The following is a 9,747-nucleotide window of genomic DNA, read 5'->3' on the forward strand; positions in this document are numbered from 1 at the left end:
ACAGCTACCCAGTAGTTCAAGAAATACTGCCTTTCTTGAAATGTATTAAGAAGCCCAATCTTGGGGCACCTGGGTGGCTCAGTGGTTAAGTGTCCGACTTCAGTTCAGGTCATGGTCTCATGGTCTGTGAGTTCCAGCCCTGCGTTGGACTCTGCGCTGACAGCTTAGAGCCTGGAGCCTGCATCAGATTCTCTGTCTCCCTCTCTTTCTGCCCCACTCCTCGCCCACACTGTCTCTGCGTCTCTCAAAAATAAAAATAAACATTAAAAAAAAATACTTAAATAAGTCCAATCTTTCAGGGATTTAAGTAGCTTTTCTCCTCAGGATGTTTTAATCGTTAAGGTTATGGTCTCGGCAGTATTTCAAACCTAAAGAGGTTAGAAATCAGACAGCCATTTTGTTCTCCAGTGAAAACTCATCACTGCTGAATCTGCCAGAGAACCTGTGCCCTCTTAGCCTCTCTGTCACTGCCCTCAGCCCCTGGCCTCGGTCCAGGAAATACCAGGCTAAAAATGACCACCCAGGTCAGGCCATCCCCAGGAGGTGGTGGACTGAGGTAGTGTAAGTCACACTGTGTACCTTCCCACCCTCCTCTCTACCCCTCACATGCAGGAGAAATCAGGTTAAAATGAACATCCCGGGGAGCCTAGAAACAGAGTCAGAAAATAAGGGCCTTGAAAGGGGTGTTGGAAAGGGGCAGCCTGTCTGGTGTTCCCCTGGTAGGGGTTAGGAAGGGTGTATTTGGTGAAAGTACAGAATGTATGCATATAAGCCTTGGGTCTTTTTTTAGTACGGTCCAAGAAAAATCATTTCTCTATCGCCAACCCTGTCTCAGTGAGTCATGGCCTGGCCAGCTGGTCAAATTAGTACAGCCCCTTAAAGCCTGTGAGAACCCCACTGCTTCATTTGGGATGGCTCTGACCAAAAAGGAAGCCAAAGAATTTTCCTCTTGCTCTTCAGCCTTTCTCAGGCCAGCAAGAAGGTCAAGACAGTCTCCGTTCTTCCCGATTCTCCTCTTAGAAGATGGACTCCCAGAACGCAGGGTGTCGGGCTACTGCCAGCCCCAGCTGAAGCTACATGGATGAAACAAATGAAAGCCAGGCCAAAAGATGAGATTAACAGAAGCAAAAAGTAGTAACATGGGGAGAGTGTATACAAGAGGATCCAGTGAGGAAAGAGGAAGAGGTCTTCTACAAGGAGAACTCAGAGCCATGAAGAAGCAAACTGGGGCATCATTGAGGTGCAGAAGTGAAATCGCATTGTCCAACAGAATTGCTTCTGACTAACACAATCCTTTTTTTAAAAAAAATTCATAAACTACTTTTATCTTGCCTTAAAATGAACAAACAAGACATCAGCCCCCTATAAGTTTCCTGCCCCTTTCAGCCTGTTTAAATTAATAGGAGCTATACAGGNGCCCCGTAAGAATTAGCTTCTATAAGGTCTGATGAACAGTCTTGGCTCTGTTCCATTTTACTTTAATAATAATTATTGCACTGAAGTGTCTGCTGGGTTGGCTTAGTGGTCAGCTAATAACTGAACAAAGACCTCCTTAAACTTCTGGAACCAGCAAGTCTCTCAGTCTTGGCCAAGAGGCTCTGAGTACATGTTGGGACATGCCTTCAACACTCACTCAGGCAGCCGATAACTCTGCCTTAGTCTTCCATTGTGCAGAGCTTGAGATCAGCCATAGCGAAAGTTTAGAACCCTGTCACGTCTTTCCTGAGCATGCACACAACACTGGGAATGCACACAGTCCTGAGCACGCAGATAGTCATCTAGATTCCCAGGGATATGCCCAAACTTTTCAAGCTCCAATGGACATGTTATTCCCTAGCTTTTTCTTTTAAGCTTATTTGGTGTCAGGCATCTATGAAGTTAATCAGTTGCCTCTAATGGTTTTCTTTTTTTAATTATTTCATTTTTAATTGAAGTATAGCTGACAAACCATATTATCTTAGTTTTAGGTGTACAACATAGTGACTTGACAATTTATATGTTACTCAATGGTCACTATGATCAAGATAGTCACCATGACTTATTTATTTTATAACTGGAAGCTTGTACTTTCTTAATCCCCTTCACCTATTTTGCCCATCTTTCACCCTTTTCCCCCTCTGGCCACCACCAGTTTTTTCCCTGTATTTATGAGTCTGTTCCTGGTTTGATTGCTTGTTTTGTTTCTTAGATTCCACATATAAGTAAAATCATATGGTATCTGTCTTTTTCTGTGTGACTTATTTCACTTAACATAATACCTTCTAGGGGCGCCCGGGTGGCTCAGTTGGTTGAGTGTCTGACTTCAACTCAGGTCATGATCTCACAGTCTGTGAGTTCGAGCCCCATGCCAGGCTCTGTGCTAACAGCTCAGAGCTTGGAGCCTGCTTCAGATTCTGTGTCTCCCTCTCTTTCTGCCCATCCCCTGCTCATGCTTTGTCTCTTTCTCTGTCTCTCTCTCAAAAATAAACATTTAAGGGGCGCCTGGGTGGCTTAGTCGGTTAAGCATCCAACTTTCGCTTGGGTCATGATCTTGCGGTTCGTGGGTTCGAGCCCCGCGTCGGGCTCTGTGCTGACTGCCAGCTCAGAGCCTGGAGCCTGTTTCAGTCTGTGACTCCCTCTCTCTCTGACCCTCCCCTGCTCACGCTGTCTCTCTCTCTCTCTCTCTCTCTCCTAGAAATAAAAAACATTTAAAAATAAGTAAATAAATAAACATTTAAATAGAAAACTAATACCCTCTAGATCCCTGTATGTTGTCATGAGTGGCAAGATGTCATTCATTTTTATGGCTGAGTAATATTCGTGTGTGTGTGTGTGCGCGCGCGCGCGTGTGTGTGTGTATCTCACATCTTCTTTAACTTTTCATCTATTCATGGGCAGGTGGGCTGCTTCCATATCTTAGCTATTGTAAATAATGCTATAATAAATGTAGGGGTGCATATATCTTTTCCAATTAGTGTTTTTGTTTTCTTCAGGTAAATACCCAGAAGTGGAATTACTGGATCATATGATATTTCTATTTTTAATTTTCTGAGGAAACTGCATACTGTTTTCCCCAGTGGCTACACCTCTAATAGTTTTTCCAAAAAGCCCCTGGGGAAAGACTTTCTGTGGCTAACTTCCACAGTTCTGAAAAGGTTGATTCTGACCATTTCTGCCAGTGTTTTTCACTTTTCTTATAGACAGAATTTCCAGAGGCCCACACTCTGCCATTTCTGCAATATCTTACTTTATTTAATTTTTTTCCAGTCATTGACTGTATTTCTAAAGGTTGTTTTATAAAATTGCAAGCAAATGAAAAAACGGCTTTGGACAACACATATTCTGATAAAGCTTAACAGAGAGACTCTTGTACACAGCGGCTCCCAGATTCTGTGAGGTTTGTGTCCCACAAACAACACAAATGCTCTTAAGTCAAATCCAATGGTCACAGAATCTCAGGGCCAAAAGGGGCCTGAGATATCACAGCAAGTCTTCCTTGCAGGCCACCTGATTCTAAAGGCATGCCAGCATACTGCTGATTCCCCGAACAGCCTTCTCAGCAATACATGCATATTTAACATAGTATCAAGTAACAGCTTCAGAAACATAAGAAAATGTCCGTGGAAAACAGGTATGGTAAGTGTCAAATACTCATCAATATATTTATTCCATGTACTTTCACTGAGTACCTACTATGTGCACAATGTATAAAATTTCACTGAGATATAGTATCCATCCTCCAAAAGCTTTTAATATACTGGAGAGGATGGGTCTGGATATAACTAATAGCAATAAGTATTATAATAAAGGAAAGCATAGGGAATATTGTCAATAATATTGTAATAATTTTGTATAATGACAGATGGTAACTAGGCCTACCAAGGTGATTATTTAACAACTTCTAAAAATGTCAAAGTACTATGGTGTATACCTGAAACTTATATATGATTGTATGTCAATTCTAGTTCAGTTTTAAAAAGAAAGTGATGGGGCACCTGGGTGGCTCCGGTGGTTGAGCTTCCAACTTCAGCTCAGGTCATGATCTTGCGGTTTGTGAGTTCGAGCCCCGCATCAGGCTCTGTGCTGACAGCTCAGAGCTTGGAGCCTGCTTCGGATTCTGTGTCTCCCTCTCTGCTCCTCCCTTGTTCATGCTCTGTCTCTCTCTTCCTCTCTCAAAAATAAATAAAAATTTTTTTAAAAAAAATTTTTTAGGGGTGCCTGGGTGGCTTAGTCGGTTAAGCGCCCGACTTTCGCTTAGGTCATGATCTCGCGGTTCGTGGGTTCGAGCCCTGCGTCGGGCTCTGTGCTGACTGCCAGCTCGGAGCCTGGAGCCTGTTTCAGTCTGTGACTCCCTCTCTCTGACCCTCCCCTGTTCACGCTGTCTCTCTCTCTCTCCTAGAAATAAATAAAACATAAAAAAAAAAATTTTTTTTTAATTTTTTAAAAAGAAAGTGATATAAGGGGCACCTGAGGGGCTCAGTTGGTTAAGCATCTGACCATCTGCTCATGAGTTCAAGCCCCACGATGTGCTCTATGCTGACATGCTCTTTCTCTCTCAAAAATAAATAAACATTAAAAAAACTAAAAAAAGAGAAAATGATGCTGTCACTTTCTCTCAAAAATAAATAAAGATTAAAGTTAGAAGAAAAAGTGATGTGGAAGACAACAGATTAATTCCAACTGAAGATGAATGGGCCATCCACAACCTAGAAGAAGTGGTATCAGAGCTGAGCCTTGACAGAAATAAGATATAAGTGGAAAGGGGGAAGGGAAGAAATTCCCTAAAGGATTCAGCAAGCAACTGAGTGTGGGGTGGGGCTGGGGGGAGAGAGAAAGTCAGAGTTAAAAATACCTTGCAGTTTGTAAGTGTGGGTGATGAAATGGTAGCAGAAAAACATGGTGCAGGGTAGAGAGATAAAGGTTGGTCTAGCCAGAACATGTAGGACTCATGGGTTAGGTTGACGAAGGAAGGATTTTTTTTAAAAAGTGAAGAGGGGCATGGTAGATGACAGGTAGATAAGCAGAACCTAGGAAGGCAGGAGGAATTCAGAACAACAAAGCTCAGTCTAAAATTTGCTTGCAATTTTATAAAACAACCTTTAGAAATACAGTCAATGACTGGAAAAAAATTAAATAAAGCAAGATATTGCAGAAATGGCAGAGGGAGGGCCTTCACCTCCTTCCTCCTGTGTCCACTTAGCATTCTTGTCTTTTCAGCCCCTGCCCAACCATGCACGGACCCCACCCCATCTTCATGTCTCTTCCTCCCAGTGCCCTGCTTTTCTGACAAATAGAAAATAGAGAATTGGAAATCACTTCTCATCATTTCCAGGGGAGATTTTCATGTCCCAAACTGCGAGTTTTCTTGAATGTATTCGGTAAGCCAAATCCTAGCAATGTTGGGTGGTCAAATAATGCAAAAGACATGCATCCTTTCTCTACAGACCGGTATAAACTTCGATGCCCTTTATCATTTTAGACTTAAAATATAGATTCTTAGCCAAAGAGTTATCATTCAGCTAGACTTTATGACTTTCTGAGATTCTATTTAACTGACCAGTACTGGTGATGGTGGAGCATAGGAGGCTGCACCTGACCCATTGCAGTGCAACTCAGCAAAGAGATAATCAGTCTGGTTGGCAAGGGACTATTGGTAAATGATTGTTAAATGAAAGTACTCCTTGCTTTTCAGCTAGAAAAATCAACTGGGCCATTGATAGCTTGGGCCCACAAAACACAACAAATCTTACAGAGTTCGGTCACTTCATCCTACTGACGAAATGGCGGTAAGAATCAAACATAAGGCAAAATTGTACTCTTTGGTTTTCCTCTAAAGTGATTCTTTTGTAAAATGTATTGCCTTTTTAAGTATATTTTTGTGTTTTTATCACTTAAAGACAAATGATTGTCTGCTATGTGCTGACTGAAATACATTCAGAAACATCCATGAGGAGCAGCACCTGGGTGACTCAGTGAATTAAGCACCCGGGTCTTGGATTCAGCTCAGGTCATGATCTCATGGTTGGTGGGTTTGAGTGGAAAGTCTGCTTGGGATTCTCTCTCTCTCTCTGTCTCTCTCTGTCTCTTTCTCTCTGCCCCTTCCCAGCTCTCTTTCTCTCTCTCCAAANCATTTGATTGATTTTATAATTCAAGACTTGAGGCAACTATCCTATAAGCTAAGAATCACCTTGATTATTTATCAACAGGTTTTGTTGTTAAGAATCAATCTGCTAAGTGGGAAGTGTGGTTGTATTTCCCAGAAATACAGTTGCACGGTAGTGCCACAGCCACAGTGGACCCAAAAAAAGCCCCTGTGGCATTTGATTTTGGACGGTACTCAAACTAAAAGAACAGGAATCCTCAAATATAGACCTCATGATTCACGTAGGGAGCAAGCTATCTTAACAGTATTCAGCCAAAATGAAGAGTATATAAAATAATTTTGCTCTACATATAAAAATGTGGGTATTTTGAGAGGTGAAGAGAAGGAGGGATCACTCTTCACCCCTCTTAAAAACAGCTCTAGCCTAGGAAACCTAAAATGTAGCTTCTAGTCCTACCCTGCCACTAATTAGCTATGGGATCTTAGAGAACCTACTGCACTTCTTTGGGCCTTAGATTCTCCATCTATAAAATAAGCAGTGTGTTTTTCAAACAGCACATCATAACTTATCAGTAGGCTGTGAAATCTATATAATGGTTTGCAATCACCATTTTTAAAAAACAAAATTAAATACGGGCACTTAGATGACTCATTCAGTTAAGCATCTAACTCTTGGTTTCAGCTCGGGTCATTATCTCACAGTTCATGAGTTCAAGCCCTGCATCTGGCTCTGTGCTGTCAGCAAGAAGCCTGTTTGTGATTCTCTCTCTCTCTCTCTCTCTCTCTCTCTGCCCCTCCCCTGCTCATCATCTCAAAATAAATAAATAAGCTTTAAAAATGAAATTAAACAGAACAGAAAATATTAGAATATATAATACATAATAAGGATTAATATCATTTCATGAAACTTGTTTGTGTGTGTATAAATTAGGTTGAAATATACAATGTATTTCCCCTTGTATTGTTGAATCAAAAGAGCTAGAAAACCAGTGGTCTAACCTATCCTGTCCATACAGTAGCCACTAGCTACATGCAGCTGTTTACATTTTAATGTACTCAAATTAAATACAACTAAAATTTAAGTTACTCAGTTGCATTAACCACATTTCAAGAACTGACAGCCACATGTGGCTACTGGCTACCATACGTAACAGCACAGCTACAGGATAGCTCCATACTCATAGCAAGTTCTATTGGGCAGACCTATCCTAACAACCTACCTATGGTTATGTAGGGCGTAGAGGTAGGTGGGTTGTTAGGAAGAGTACTTTAAGCTCTGGGAAGAGAAGATGGGTTCACTTGTCTCCCTCTTGAGAGAGTCTGTGAATGTCTAAATACATGAGCCAACAATTATTTATTTAAGTTCTGTACTTGGTTCTGTGATGAATGCAGAGGAACTATCCTCATAAATATTCACTAAGTTTTAAGTGAGCAATCTGAGGCATCATAAAAGCATAATATCTAAAGATATGAGCCTATATAAATGAAAGATCTAATAATAAAAGGCAATACATAAGCAAGTGTTGATAATAACTGAATGCTATAAAAATTCAGAAAAGGGGGAAATCAAATGAGCATTGGAGCCATCAAGATTTCAAAGAGGGTATAGGATTTTAACTGTTGCTTAAATTATTGCTTCAATTAGAATGAGCAGAGATAAGACAGAAGAATATTCCAGATTAGGGGAATACTATTAAATATGTATGTATCAGAGAAAAGGTAAATTCTGGAGAATACTGAGCAATGAGATTAGAGAGGTGGCTTGGGACTGGATTGTAGAGGGTGGAAAGCCAGGCAGTGGAGTAAAGCCATTGACAGTTTTCAAAGTGCTTTCACATGATCCCTGAGACGCAGCCCTTGGGATAGGGCAAAAATCATTACTTCCAGTTTGGAGTTGAAGGAACGGAGACTCAGAGAGGTGACAAAACTTGTCCAGAGTCATATAGCTAGGGAGAAGTAGAACCAGGATTCAAACCAAGTTAATCTTACTCTTGACCCAGTATACTCCCTACTATACTTCCCACTATATTGGTACTGGGGAGTACCTTGCTGTTACAATAAAAGCTGGATCCAAGGCACTGGAGACAAGGGACACCAATGAGAAAGTTGTTCTAATAATCCAGGCATCAAGTGTTAAAGGCCTGCCCTAAGGTGGCAAGAAATCAGATGCTCTGGTTATATAACATACTATAAAACAAACTGACAATGCAGTACCCACTGTTTATAGGAGAGAGTACGAGTAGACAGTCTGAGGTTAGAACACTATAATTATTTTTAACTGGAAGTGATCTAAACTACCCCAAAGGAATAAATATTAACAATATAATTCATATACTGTGTCCAAATTTTTCCAGACGGCTGAAGGCAATGTTTTGGACACGGTTCCTAAGCAAACAACTCTTTATACGTCTGATGCATTTTTATGAGCCATTTCTGTCTTGCGAGTGTTTCCTTCCTCTGTCAATTTCAGTGTTCATTTCTCAGAACTAATTGGTCATATGATTTCTTACCTCATCTAGATTTCCAGTGAGAAAGGCCTAGTGCAAAAAGGTCAAGGAGCCACAGGCATTGGAGTTTTTCCACACTATTTAGTAAAAGTAATTATTGACAATTAATTAGTTAATAATTTACTAAGAAAATACTAAAACATGCCATTACCAGGCTAATCTTAAAGGATCTCTTCAGCCGTGTCACTGAGCTGCTCAGAAACTTCCATGGGCTTCCAAGATTGCTCCAACTGATAGAAATCAAATTACAAACTCATCAGCCTGGAATTTCAAGCTTACTCCAAAATGACCACCTCCTACATGCATTTGTATTTATTCCTCACTGCTCATCGCTCCTTCAAGAGATCTACTCTTTTCAGCCTAAGTAAACCACATGATACACTGGAAGCTCTTGGCTCATTCACGTCCTAGTTAAACACTTAAGTCCTACCTCAAATGCTACTTTCTCTGTGATCCCTACTTCCTCAATTTTCCCACTAAGAGGTACTTTTTCCTGCTTCTAAAATCCCTTATTTTAATCTCTTTTCTGGCACTGAGCACTTTGTTCTCTAGGTTAGTGTTGTTCACAGGCTTGTCATCTCTCCGCCATTGGAATGAACTCCCATCCCGGGACACACAGTGTTTATCTCCATATCCCCTACAGCTCCAATCATAGTGCTTTGCAATAAGTTGTCCCCTAAGGTCCATCAAATGTTTATTGAATGAATGGACACAATGACAAAAGTCTAAATGCCGGTTTATATGTTTATGCAAATGCAATTTGACATTCCTTTGCAAAGTACCTACCATATGACTGGCATTGTGCTAGGCCCTGGGGATAGTAACACATGTTAAGCAATTCCAAGTCTAATGGGAAGAGAGAGAGAAGGAGAATTCATTTTTATATGATACGGTCTGTGTTTGCACGGGGGGTTAAGGAAGCACAGCAAAGAATCACCTAAGCCAGCCTAGGGTACAGAGAAGGCTTTGGGAAGAGAGGTGATGACAGGGTTTAGCCTTAAATGATGAGAGTTTAGCAAATATGGCAAGAGAAGGATATTCCAGGCAGAGGAGAAGCTTGGACCAAAACACCAAGGACTGAGAGACTGTGGAACAGTGATGCCATATGGAAACTGTCGGGGGTTGAAGCTGGAGAGGCAAACAAGCCTAGGAGATGTT

The sequence above is a fragment of the Crocuta crocuta genome, unplaced genomic scaffold (assembly GCF_008692635.1).
Source record: "Crocuta crocuta isolate KB4526 unplaced genomic scaffold, BGI_CrCroc_1.0 scaffold737, whole genome shotgun sequence".
NCBI lineage: Eukaryota > Metazoa > Chordata > Mammalia > Carnivora > Hyaenidae > Crocuta > Crocuta crocuta.